The sequence below is a fragment of the Triticum urartu genome, unplaced genomic scaffold (genome assembly GCF_056163025.1).
Source record: "Triticum urartu cultivar PI428250 unplaced genomic scaffold, HENAU_Tu73 scaffold1, whole genome shotgun sequence".
NCBI classification, from domain to species: Eukaryota; Viridiplantae; Streptophyta; class Magnoliopsida; order Poales; family Poaceae; genus Triticum; species Triticum urartu.
The window spans coordinates 2,857,191-2,872,190 of NW_028259461.1; positions in this window are offsets into that span (position 1 = coordinate 2,857,191).

The following is a 15,000-nucleotide window of genomic DNA, read 5'->3' on the forward strand; positions in this document are numbered from 1 at the left end:
CGCTTTGAGGAATTCATGGAATAATCCATTTTCATGGAATAATGAATTAAGGAAGAAAGGATATGAGTCTACCGCTTACAAGAAAAGATCTCATGATAGTCAATATGGGCCCTCAACACACCATCAATGCATGGTGTTCTTCGACTGATCGTTACTCTCGATGGTGAGGATGTTATTGATTGTGAACCCATATTAGGGTATTTACACAGAGGAATGGAAAAAATCGCGAGAAAACCGAACTATTATACAATACTTACCTTATGTAACAAGGTGGGATTATTTAGCTACTATGTTTACAGAAGCAATAACAGTAAATGCACAGAATTCTTGGAGAATATTCAAATACGACAAAGAGCCAGCTATATTAGGGTAATTTATGTTAGAATTAAGCCGATAGCTTCTCACTTTGCTATGGCTTGGACCTTTTATGGCGGATCTCGGCGCACAGACTCCTTTTTTCTATATTTATAGAGAGAGAGAATTAATATATGATCTATTTGAAGCTTGCTACAGGTATGCGAATGATGCACAATTACTTTCGCATCGGAGGAGTAGCCGCCGATCTACCTTATGGATGGATCGATAAATGTTTTAGATTTCTGTGATTATTTTTTACGCGGAGTTGTTGAATATCAACAACTTATTACACAGAATCCATTTTTTTTAGAGCGAGTTGAAGGAGTAGGTTTTATTAGCGGAGAAGAAGCAGTAAATTGGGGCTTATCGGGACCGATGTTACGAGCTTCTGGAATACAATGGGATCTTCGTAAAGTAGATCCTTATGAGTCTTACAACCAATTTGATTGGAAAGTCCAATGGCAAAAAGGAAGGGGATTCGTTAGCTCGCTATTTAGTACGAATTGGTGAAATGAGGGAATCCATCAAAATAATTCAACAAGCTGGTAGAAAAAATTCCTGGAGGACCTTATGAAAATTTAGAAGTCCGACGCTTTAAGAAAGAAAATAATTCTGAATGGAATGATTTTGAGTATAAATTTCTTGGTAAAAGAACCTTCGCCCAATTTTGAATTGTCAAGACAAGAGCTTTATGTAAGAGTAGAAGCCCCAAAAGGTGAATTAGGGATTTATCTAGTAGGAGATGATAGCCTTTTCCCCTGGAGATGGAAAATCCGTCCACCCGGGTTTATTAATTTGCAAATTCTTCCTCAGCTAGTTAAAAAAATGAAATTGGCTGATATCATGACGATATTAGGTAGTATAGATATCATTATGGGGGAAGTTGATCGTTGAAATGATAATAGATAGGGTAGAGGTAGAAACTATCAATTCTTTTTCGAAATTGGAATTATTAAAAGAAGTCTATGGACTGATATCGATTCTACCCATTCTCTTGACCCTCCTTTTGGAATAACAATAGAGGTACTCTGTAATTGTGTGGTTAGAAAGAGAAATATCTGCGTCGATACAACAACGTATTGGTCCTGAATATGCTGGCCCCCTGGGCCTGCTTCAAGCTATAGCAGATGGGACTAAGCTACTTTTTAAAGAAGATATTCTGCCATCCCGAGGAGATATTTCTTTATTTAGCATTGGACCCTCTATAGCAGTCATATCAGTTTTATTAAGTTTTTTAGTTATCCCTTTGGGATATCATTTTGTTTTAGCCGATCTTAGTATTGGTGTTTTTTTATGGATTGCCATTTCAAGTATAGCTCCTATTGGTCTTCTTATGGCAGGATATAGCTCAAATAATAAATATTCTTTTTCAGGCGGTCTACGAGCTGCTGCTCAATCCATTAGTTATGAAATACCATTAACTTTTTGTGTGCTAGCAATATCTCTACGTGTGATTCGTTAAAATAGATCTTTTTCCTATAAAATCCATTAACTATTTATATTCCTTTTCTTATTTAGTATTTGGGTTGGTAAGTTAAACTAGATAGCTATATGAGTGAAACAAAACAGCTTATAAATTTGTAGTAAAAAGAAAAAATCTCATTTCCTACGTACAAGAAAAAAGTGGAAGTAAACATAAGCAGTGTAAACTCTTTATCCCAAGGTTGATATTTTTTAATTAGTCATCATATCTTGAAGCGGCCAAGAATAAAGGATTCACGATATGGAATTCCATTACTAGAATACTCCTAGTTATTACTATAACTTAATAATCCATAAGAAGAATCCACCAAAAGTTAGTGAAGGGTTAGGAACACTAAAGTACATAAAGGATTAGTAATGGAAAATCTAAAACATTAGAGATTTTTGCCCATAAAAGGAATCATAATAAGGACTTGCAATTTGTAGAAATTATCAAGTAGTACTTTCTTCGGATTCCGATCCAGAGTATGTTCCCATTCACTTGTTAAGGAAATGGCTATCAAGAACGAATTAACCCTTTATCCATTTTTTCTTTTTAAATACCCCCTCCCTGGGGAAAGAAGAATAGTAAAAAAGATATGGAGTGCACTAGAAAAAATTTTCATTATTTCCTTCCTCTATCCATATTCATGCAGAATTGCTCATGAACTAATACCCAACTCTTTCCATTTATTAATTGAATTCCTATAACAAGTAACAAGTGTTTTATTCCAAGATTAAGTTATTACTGAACAAAGAAAAATTTTCATTATATTATAAAGGATGAGATCAATTCGGAAGCGCTTTTTCTTATTCTAGCAGACGGAATTCCTTTGGTCTAATTTAGGACTTTCAAATCTATTTTATTTTATCTAATTCTATCTACGCCCCCGGGGCTAGGAACAAAACAGTCCTTTCCTTTTTCTGATCATAGAGAAGCCGTATGAAGCTAAGGTTTCATGTACGGTTTTGAAATAGCGGTGGGAACTGTGATGTTATCACCGACTATGATTATCTAACAGTTCAAGTACAGTTGATATAGTTGAAGCACAGTCAAAATACGGTTTTTTTGGATGGAATATTTGGCGTCAGCCTATAGGTTTTCTGGTTTTTTTAATTTCTTCTTTGGCAGAATGTGAAAGATTACCCTTTGATTTACCAGAAGCGGAGGAAGAATTAGTAGCAGGTTACCAAACTGAATATTCCGGTATCAAATATGGTTTATTTTATCTTGTTTCTTACCTAAATTTATTAGTTTCTTCTTTATTTGTAACAGTTCTCTACTTGGGCGGGTGGAATTTATCTATTCCCTATATATCCTTTTTTGATTTTTTCCAAATGAATAAAGCAGTTGGAATTTTGGAAATGACAATGGGTATATTTATTACATTAACTAAAGCTTATTTATTTCTCTTCATTTCTATCACAATAAGATGGACTTTACCGAGGATGAGAATGGATCAGTTATTAAATCTTGGATGGAAATTTCTTTTACCTATTTCCCTGGGCAATCTCTTATTAACAACCTCTTCTCAACTTGTTTCACTATAAATAAGATAATACAATAATAGTAAGAATATTTTCAACACAAAAGCTCTCTCAAACAAGAGAAAGAAACATATCTTTTTCATAGATATTTAGAATGAATATGTTCCCTATGGTAACTGGGTTCATGAGTTATGGTCAACAAACAATACGTGCTACAAGGTACATAGGTCAAAGTTTCATAACTACCTTATCCCACACAAATCGTTTACCTATAACGATTCACTACCCTTATGAAAAATCAATTACACCAGAGCGTTTCCGAGGGCGAATCCACTTTGAATTTGATAAATGTATTGCTTGTGAAGTATGTGTTCGCGTATGTCCGATAGATTTACCCGTTGTGGATTGGAGATTTGAAAAGGATATTAAAAGAAAACAATTGCTTAATTATAGTATTGATTTCGGAGTTTGTATATTTTGTGGCAATTGTGTTGAGTACTGTCCAACAAGCTGTTTATCAATGACTGAAGAATATGAACTTTCTACCTATGATCGTCATGAATTGAATTACAATCAAATTGCTTTAAGTCGGTTACCAATCTCCATAATGGGAGATTACACAATTCAAACAATTAGGAATTCGTCTGAAAGTAAAATAAACAAAGAAAAATCTTCGAATTCAAGAACGATTACTGATTACTAAACTTTGATTTTGTCTTTCTGTTATAAAAATCTAATAATTCTTTATTAAACTTTAAAATTAAACTATAAAGAAAAACGAAAAACTACTGCTTATTGGAAATTATTTCTTATTTTAAATCAGACTAGATTTTCGTGATATAATATAATTTATAACTATAAGTTTATACACAAAAAAATACCCTAATCCTTTTTTCCTTCCTTGAATCCTTTAGTTTTAGTCAGTTCATGAAAAATTTTATACTATTAATTTCTTTTTATCCATAATGGATTTACCTGGACCAATACATGAGATTCTTATGCTATTTGGGGGATTTGTTCTTCTACTAGGGGGTCTAGGAGTAGTATTACTTACCAACCCCATTTATTCTGCCTTTTCGCTGGGATTAGTTCTTGTTTGTATATCCTTATTCTATTTTTTATTAAATTCCTACTTTGTAGCTGTCGCACAACTTCTTATTTATGTGGGAGCCATAAATGTCTTGATCATATTCGCTGTAATGTTCGTAAATGGCTCAGAATGGTCTAAAGATAAGAATTATTGGACTATTGGAGATGGGTTCACTTCACTCGTTTGTATAACTATTGTTTTTTCACTAATGACTACTATCCCAGATACGTCGTGGTATGGAATTCTTTGGACTACAAGATCAAACCAAATAGTAGAACAGGGTCTCATAAATAATGTTCAACAAATTGGAATTCATTTAGCAACCGATTTTTATCTTCCGTTTGAACTCATTTCCATAATTCTTCTAGTTTCTTTAATAGGTGCAATTACTATGGCTCGGCAATAAGAAAACTTAGAAAAAGTACAAATTATAAGAATTGCAAATCTAAAATAAATAACTAAAGAATCACAATTTTGATTTAGTAAAATCCATCTACTGCCAACAAATACCTCCTTTTTTTTTTTTTTTTTTTTCTTTTGTTGTGTAATTGTTCTATTGTAATTAATTGAATCGGTTCAATTCTTGCCCTCATATTGAAATGAATCGAGATTGATAAGGAGTTAGTTAATGATGTTTGAGCATGTACTTTTTTTGAGTGTCTATTTATTTTCGATTGGTATCTATGGATTGATCACAAGCCGAAACATGGTTAGAGCTCTAATATGTCTTGAACTTATACTGAATTCAATTAATCTAAATCTCGTAACATTTTCTGATCTATTTGATAGTCGCCAATTAAAAGGAGATATTTTCGCAATTTTTGTTATAGCCCTTGCAGCTGCTGAAGCCGCTATTGGACTATCCATTCTTTCTTCCATCCATCGTAATAGGAAATCCACTCGTATCAATCAATCTAATTTATTGAATAATTAGACTTTTGAATAATTAGACATAGAATCCTCTAAACAAAGGCGCACATATTAAAATAAATAGAAATCAATACTATTTTCTTAGTATTATTTGAGAATATCCATTTTTTTTAGTAGATTATTGCATAGTATTCTTTTTCACTTAAATGAATTTTTGTATTTGTAATTCATTGATATTGCAATTTGAATATTGCAATAATTTATATTGAAAAGACGATAGCCAATTTATTGGCTAATTCGAATTCGTCTGTACAATTCGTAAAATTCTTTCTTATTTCTTATTTATTGTTGAAATCCAAAATTAAAGTCTCTTGGCTCTCTTCACGCTTTCTCACAAACAGATTAAAAAATAGATTTTTTTTTTTGAAGTTTGGATAAACCATTGCTTCGTCTGGTGTCTACAATACATATGACTCATTATAGTACTAATTTCATTTTTACCAGATCGAAAAATTTTATGTTGAAAAGAAAAATTTATAGATCCAATGTCACATTCCGTAAAAATTTACGATACATGTATAGGATGCACTCAATGTGTACGAGCTTGTCCAACAGATGTATTAGAAATGATACCCTGGGATGGATGTAAAGCCAAGCAAATTGCTTCCGCGCCGAGAACCGAAGATTGTGTGGGTTGTAAGAGATGTGAATCTGCCTGCCCGACAGATTTTTTAAGTGTCCGCGTTTATTTAGGGCCTGAAACAACACGTAGCATGGCTCTATCTTATTGATACGTTACAAAAAACTTCACTCGAATCGTCTGATTCCTCTTTACCGAAGAAGCCTGTGCTCGAAATAATCGAGCACGGGCTTTTCTGGTCAAAACGTATCTTGTCTTTATCACTTTATCATGAGTTATTTTCCTTGGTTAACAATACTTGTTGTTTTGCCGATATTTGCAGGTTCATTAATTTTCTTTTTACCTCATAAGGGAAACAAAGTCGTTAGGTGGTATACTATATCTATTTGTTTATTAGAATTCCTTCTAATGACTTATGCGTTCTGTTATCATTTCCAACTGGAGGATCCCTTAATCCAATTAAAGGAGGATTATAAATGGATAGATGTCTTCGATTTCCACTGGAGATTGGGAATCGATGGACTTTCATTAGGATCTATTTTATTGACAGGATTTATCACTACTTTAGCTACTTTAGCAGCTTGGCCAATTACACGGAATTCGCGATTATTCTATTTCCTGATGCTCGCAATGTATAGTGGTCAAATAGGATTATTTTCTTCGCGAGACCTTTTACTTTTTTTTATCATGTGGGAGTTAGAATTAATTCCTGTTTACTTACTTTTATCCATGTGGGGGGGGAAGAGGCGTCTATATTCAGCTACAAAGTTTATTTTGTATACTGCAGGCGGTTCCATTTTTTTCTTAATCGGAGTTCTGGGTATGGGCTTATATGGTTCCAACGAACCAGGATTAGATTTGGAAAGATTAATTAATCAATCATACCCTGCAACCTTGGAAATACTTTTATATTTTGGCTTCCTTATTGCTTATGCTGTCAAATTGCCGATTATACCCCTACATACGTGGTTACCAGATACCCATGGGGAAGCACATTATAGTACATGTATGCTTTTAGCGGGAATATTATTAAAGATGGGAGCATATGGATTGATTCGGATCAACATGGAATTGTTACCTCATGCTCATTATCTATTTTCGCCCTGGTTAGTAATAATAGGAGCGATCCAAATAATCTATGCAGCTTCAACTTCTCTTGGTCAACGAAATTTCAAAAAAAGAATAGCTTATTCCTCTGTATCTCACATGGGTTTCATAATTATAGGAATTGGTTCCATAACCAACATTGGACTCAATGGAGCTATTTTACAAATATTATCCCATGGATTTATTGGTGCTACACTTTTTTTCTTGGCAGGAACCGCTTCTGATAGAATGCGTCTTGTTTATCTCGAAGAACTGGGGGGAATATCTATCCCAATGCCTAAAATTTTTACCATGTTTAGTAGCTTTTCAATGGCTTCTCTTGCCTTACCAGGAATGAGTGGTTTTGTCGCAGAATTAGTAGTATTTTTTGGACTAATTACTAGTCCAAAATTTCTGTTAATGCCAAAAACACTAATTACTTTTGTAATGGCAATTGGAATGATATTAACTCCTATTTATTTATTATCTATGTTACGCCAGATGTTCTATGGATACAAGCTATTTAATGTTCCAAACGCAAATTTTGTGGATTCTGGACCACGAGAACTCTTTATTTTAATCTGTATCTTTTTACCAGTAATAGGAATTGGTATTTATCCAGATTTTGTTCTCTCCCTATCCGTTGACAGGGTAGAGGCTCTCTTATCCAATTATTATCCTAAATAGGTTTGCTTTTTTTTACTCGTCTGCTCTATTAATGCAGAAATAAGTAAAAAAGTATATAATGCAGAAATAAGTAAAAAAGTATAATTAGATCTATCTCGAATTTTTGAGAACCCTTTGATAAGGCGTTCAAGGGGTTCTCAAATAAAACATAAAAGTAAAAACCTTCATTTCATGAAGGTTTTATTTTATGTAATCATTTAGGTGTTAATGTAAACGAACCATAACTATGTAAGCCTATTCCTAATAGATTTATACCAAAATAACAAATCCAAATTATAAGAAATCCTATCAAAGCTATAAGTGCAGAATTCGTACCCTTCCAATTTGGATTTGTTCTACTATGTAAATAAATTGCGAATATGGTCCAAGTAATAAATGCCCAAGTTTCCTTAGGATCCCAATTCCAATAGGATCCCCAGGCCTCATTAGCCCATACTGCTCCACAAAGAATACCTACGGTTAAAAGGGTAAATCCTAGGCTAATGACACGATAACTCCAAGAATCCAAACGCTCCGTTAATTGATATTTGTAATAATTTGGAAATGAAGGGACAGAGGTTCTTTTTAAAGCACTTCTTTTTGCATAAAAATATTTAATATCACTAAAGAAAAATGTTTTATTTAAAACATTTTTTTTCTTTTTAGAAAAGAAATGGAAATTATTTCGAAATCTAATGATTAGAATAGCGGCAGATAATAAGGATCCGCACAAAAGAGTTGCATAGCTTAATAACATCATACTGACATGCATCATTAACCACTGAGATTGTAGAGCAGGTACTAGTATCGTGGATTGATGCATTTCAGTTAAAAGACCCGATGTGGCAAAGCCTTGCGTTAAAATAGTACTTGGCGTAGTTATTGTGCTTAAATCATTTTTAGAGTTCTGTATTTTAGGAATGGTATGAAGAATATACAGGGCCCATGAAAGGAAGATCAATGACTCATATAAATTACTTAATGGAAAATGTCCCGAGGAAGCCCAACGAGAAACTAAGAATCCTGTTATAGAGAAAAAAGTAACTATCATTCCTTTTTCTGACGAATCGCGTAATCCTCCAAGTTCACGAACTAATAAGGTTATAAAATGAATCGTAATCACAATTGAAATCGTTGAGAAAGAGATATGAGTTAGTATATGTTCTAAAGTTGCAAATAGCATAAGGGGAAGGTCCCATTACAAAATTGTAAATTTCGAATTGATTTCTAATCTATTGTATTCTTTTTCAAGAATGCCGCCACTCGGATTCGAACCGAGATGCTTGAGCACTGCTTCCTAAGAGCAGCGTGTCTACCAATTTCACCATGGCGGCTAACTTCAAATAATAGGTAACTTAAAAGAATAATAGCTATTATCTTGGGAATCGTCGATATTGGGAAAGTCCATAAAATTTAGGAACATTAGAGTTTTCATTAAAATAGACTTCGTTTGGTAGTATCGTTTCCATTTTTTTTTTTTACAATAAACTCTTGCTTTGCCCAATAGAAACACAAACACTGCTTGAAAGAGTTGGAACTTCTTTTTTCTAACTTGCAATTATAGAACTAATTTTTTCTAATTAATTTCCCCTTTACATTTTGAAAATTCTTTCAATACAATGAAAAAAATCCAAAAGGGTTTCTATTTAATGATGAAATTAAAATAAAATGGATAAATAGAAAAGGCTTTTTGGATTTTTTAAAAATTTCTAGAATGAAAGTCTTTATGCTCTTATTAATAAGATTTACTAACCTTATGATTTTGGAGAAGATAGGTGGAAGTTGTAAGTCCTATTGTAAGAATACTCCACTTTTCATAATTTTCCTAATAGAATATGAGGATTCTATTAGGAAAATTATGAAAAGTTCATTGATAGGAAAAGAATACTTAGCACACAGTATACCAAACAAAACTTTTTTTTTCTTGTATATATAAGATAAGAGGGGTTTTTTGTTCTAAGAATATTGTACCGAGTAATTCGACACATAAAAGTACATTCAAAGAAGAATCCAAATTATTAAATAATTGGAATTCTTTTTTGATAAGTCAATTCATATTATTCCAAAATCTTATTATTTGTTTGTTGCCCAGAAAAACCCTTTGGTTTTGGATGCTCATTACCGCTCGAAAATGATCTTGATTTTACTAAAGAATAAGATTGTACTATGGAAAAATAAGTCTTTTTCTTCCAAATATTTTTACGAATACGCTTTTTTGACATTGAAGTACGTTTTTTTGGAACTGCCATTCAAAAAGGAAATTACTTTTTTCTAGTTGTATGTGAAAGACATCTATTGCTGCAAATCAATCCTTCTTTCTTCTTTTTATTAGTATTTATACTTAGATACTGAAAGATACTTAAATTTTGAATTATTTTTTACTTCATTTTGTCTAATGCGGATAAGACAACAAGAATTTTTTAACATTTTTTCTTTATATATTTTATACTTTTTTTTTAATAATATAGAATATATAGAAGGGTTTCTCATTTAAATCTATTTATATCTATTTATATATCAAGTATACTCCATATATAGATATATGGTATGGAAGCCTATCCCCCATATAAGATAAGACGGGGGGATAAAAAGAAGGGAAAATGAAAATAGTTAATTAAGTTCAGAATGGTATTCCATAAAGGAAAGGAATTCCAATCAAAACAAAAAATACTGAGTCTCTTAAACAAGACATTCTAAAACTTAGGTAATTTATAGTCATTAGAATTTTAGTTCTATATGAAGTAAGGACTATTCGATAATTTCTTATAAACATAGGTTTTCATTGGAATTCACTCAATCAGTTAATTATGGAACAAGAGAGCTGTTTCATCTTTGTTTTAAAGAAATATAAAAATGAATTATGAATAGAAAGTAAAATGATTCCACTTTTTTTTTTTTATTTTTATAAATATCTTTATTTAGTTAATAAAAATAACTTCGTTACCTAGTTATTTTATTAACTTTTTTAATTTAACCAACTAAACCCATTCTTAATTTTTAATTATTTCAATGAGATAAATTTTGGAAAAATTAAGAATTTCAGTATTTTTTCTTATTCTTTTTATTTATTCTTTCAGAAAGAGATAAGAATTGGTTTGGTGAATCGGAAACAATTTTATAGAAAAATTGAAGTAAAAATTGAAGTAAAAATTGCAATTTCTTTTCTTATGGAACATACATATCAATATGCATGGGTAATCCCTCTTCTCCCACTTCCAGTTATTATGTCAATGGGATTTGGCCTTATTCTTATTCCGACAGCAACAAAAAATCTTCGTCGCATATGGGCTTTTCCTAGTGTTTTACTCTTAAGTATAGCTATGGTATTCTCAGTTCAACTGTCTATTCAACAAATAAATGGAAGTTCGATCTATCAATATCTATGGTCTTGGACCGTCAATAATGATTTTTCTTTAGAATTTGGATACTTGATTGACCCACTTACTTCTATTATGTTAATACTAATTACTACTGTAGGAATCCTGGTTCTTATTTATAGTGATGGTTATATGTCTCACGATGAAGGATATTTGAGATTTTTTGTTTATATAAGTTTTTTCAATACTTCCATGTTGGGATTGGTTACTAGCTCCAATTTGATACAAATTTATTTTTTTTGGGAACTCGTGGGAATGTGTTCTTATTTATTGATAGGCTTTTGGTTTACACGACCAATCGCAGCGAGTGCTTGTCAAAAAGCTTTTGTAACTAATCGTGTAGGGGATTTTGGTCTATTATTAGGAATTTTAGGTTTTTTTTGGATAACAGGTAGTTTAGAGTTTAGGGATTTGTTCAAAATAGCTAATAACTGGATTCCTAATAATGGAATTAACTCTTTACTTACTACTTTGTGTGCTTTTTTATTATTCCTTGGTGCAGTTGCGAAATCCGCACAATTCCCTCTTCACGTATGGTTACCCGATGCTATGGAAGGGCCCACTCCTATTTCGGCTCTTATACACGCAGCAACTATGGTTGCTGCGGGAATTTTTCTTCTAGCTCGACTTCTTCCTCTTTTCATATCTTTACCTTTGATAATGAGTTTTATTTCTTTAGTAGGTACAATAACACTATTCTTAGGAGCTACTTTAGCTCTTGCTCAGAGAGATATTAAAAGAAGCTTAGCCTATTCTACAATGTCTCAATTGGGTTATATGATGTTAGCTCTAGGTATAGGTTCTTATCAAGCTGCTTTATTCCATTTGATCACTCATGCTTATTCAAAAGCTTTATTGTTCTTGGGATCCGGATCCGTTATTCATTCAATGGAACCTCTTGTTGGATATTCACCAGATAAAAGTCAAAATATGGTTCTTATGGGCGGTTTAAGAAAATACATTCCAATCACAAGAACTACTTTTTTATGGGGTACACTTTCTCTTTGTGGTATTCCACCTCTTGCTTGCTTCTGGTCCAAAGATGAAATCCTTAGTAATAGTTGGTTGTATTCGCCCTTTTTTGGAATAATAGCCTCCTTTACTGCAGGATTAACTGCCTTTTATATGTTTCGGATATATTTACTTACATTTGATGGGTATTTGCGTGTTCATTTTCAAAATTACAGTAGCACTAAAGAGAGTTCCTTGTATTCAATATCCTTATGGGGAAAAAGGATACCCAAAGGAGTGAATAGGGATTTCGTTTTATCAACAACGAAGAGTGGAGTTTCTTTTTTTTCACAAAATATACCAAAAATTCAAGGTAATACAAGAAATAGGATAGGATCCTTTACTACGTCTTTTGGGGCTAAAAAAACTTTTGCCTATCCGCATGAAACGGGAAATACTATGTTATTTCCTCTTCTTATATTACTACTTTTCACTTTGTTCATTGGATTCATAGGAATCTCTTTTGATAATGGAGGAATTGGTAATGGAATAGCAGAGTTAACCATATTATCAAAGTGGTTAACTCCCTCAATAAACTTTACCCAGGAAAGTTCTAATTCTTTTGTAAATTCATATGAATTTATTACTAATGCAATTTCTTCTGTAAGTCTAGCTATCTTTGGTTTATTCATAGCATATATCTTCTATGGATCCGCTTATTCTTTTTTTCAGAATTTGGATTTAATAAACTCTTTTTACAAAGGAAATCCTAAAAAAGAATTTTTAGATCAAGTAAAAAAAAATATATACAGTTGGTCATATAATCGTGGTTATATAGATATTTTCTATACTAGGGTCTTTACCCTCGGTATAAGAGGGTTAACCGAACTCACGGAGTTTTTTGATAAGGGTGTTATTGATGGAATTACCAATGGAGTGGGTCTTGCTAGTTTTTGTATAGGAGAGGAAATTAAATATGTAGGGGGAGGTCGAATCTCGTCTTATTTATTCTTTTTTTTATGTTATGTATCTGTGTTTTTATTCTTTTTTCTTTCTTAAGTTAAGGAATTTACAACAAGTCTCTTGCAAAAATAACTATCCTATCCCCTTTCTACAATCTCTCTATATCCTTGTTACATAAGGTAAGTATTGTATAATAGTTCGGTTTTCCGCGATTTTTTCCATTCCTCTGTGTAAATACCCTAATATGGGTTCACAATCAATAACATCCTCACCATCGAGAGTAACGATCAGTCGAAGAACACCATGCATTGATGGGTGTTGAGGGCCCATATTGACTATCATGAGATCTTTTCTTGTAAGCGGTAGACTCATATCCTTTCTTCCTTAATTCATTATTCCATGAAAATGGATTATTCCATGAATTCCTCAAAGCGAGGCTCATCAAAATGAAAAATCTAAGACTACTATAAGACTACTAAAAAAATAATAAAACAAGAAAAAAATTTGAACGATTAAATTACTGCTCCCGAATATTCAACTGACCGATTAATTTCTTATAACGTACTCTATTTTTCTTTGCCAAATAAGCCAGCAAACGTCGACGTTTTCCCAAAAGTCTTCGTAGACCTCTTTCCGATGAAAAATCTTTTTTGTGTAATTCCAAATGTGAAGCAAGTCTCCGTATCTTATTGGTGAAACTGAATACTTGAAATTCAACAGAACCCCTGTTTTCTTCTTTTTCTTCTTTAACCATAAATCCAAAAATTTTTCTACCTCCTTTCTTTTTCATGTATTTTTCTGATCAGGAAAAATACAAAATTATGTCAGTTATTTTGAAGTTATTCTAATCTCGTACACACACAAATTTGCAATTATTCATCTACTACTGGAATTTGGATTTATTTTATCGATGCAAATTGGATTTGGATAGAAGGGTACATTCTTTCTAATATTTTAGATAGAAGAAATGTTTCTTCTATCTAAAATATTAGAAAGAATTTTGCTGATTTATTTATTGCTATATGCAATTTATGGAATTGATACACCATTTAATTGATATCATTTAGCAAAATGAAACACAGCATATGCATCCATCTTTTGGCTCGAGAATTTCACGGGATAGAGATATGGTATAAGAAATAGACTATTAAGTAACTCTAAATGAATTGTGGATACATCTGTATCCTTAACGATTGTCATTATTCGTATCAAACCAATAGCGATTCATACAAGCTAAATCTTCTAATCAATGGTGGGCCAATAATGAATTTTTTTGCATATGTATTAAGACGCTTGGCCTGATTTCGAAATTGTCCAGAGTTTTATATGTTGTTTTCATTGCAAAATGATGGGTCTCCTTCCATAACTTTCCAATTACGAGTACGAGAATTGAAAGACATGAAAATTCTCAATTCTCTACGGCGTCTAGTAGATAGAAACAAGAAAATCAGAAGAATCTTTCTCTCTATTCACTATCATTCCGCGTCTTCGACTTCTATTAGTTTCTTTTCTTCTTTAATGCAATAGCTATAGTTTGATATAAGAATCCATTTCTCAAAGTAATGGAAACCATTCTCTTATAGGAAATGGTTCGAAAATCGCTATTCCACCTTTTAGGTATCGTGAAAAGTGATACCTGTGAAGATCGTGCATTTCAGTCAAATTCAGATCCGTTTTTCGAGTCCATGATATAATATAACCAAATTGGATAGATCTTCCACCTGTTTAGCTAAGAAAGAATAGATACAGAGGTGGATAATAGATCGATATGAAGATCATGAGCTGCCCCATAATGTGAAATCGCCAGTAGTCGCGAATATCTCCTTCTTCCCTAATCCAAGATTGGAGAAAGAAGATCTAAGAGGGACCTATGGAGAATGTAGTCAGAAATCCATAATAGAGTCCGACCACAACGACCGAATTAATTATCCTCATCGAGAAACTTAGACTACTAAATAGAAAAGATTTGAAAATCATGGCATGGGTCTCCTTTTTTTCTTTCTTTAGAGTTTTCTATATGCACAATTTCTCGATGTTTCGATGAGAATTTC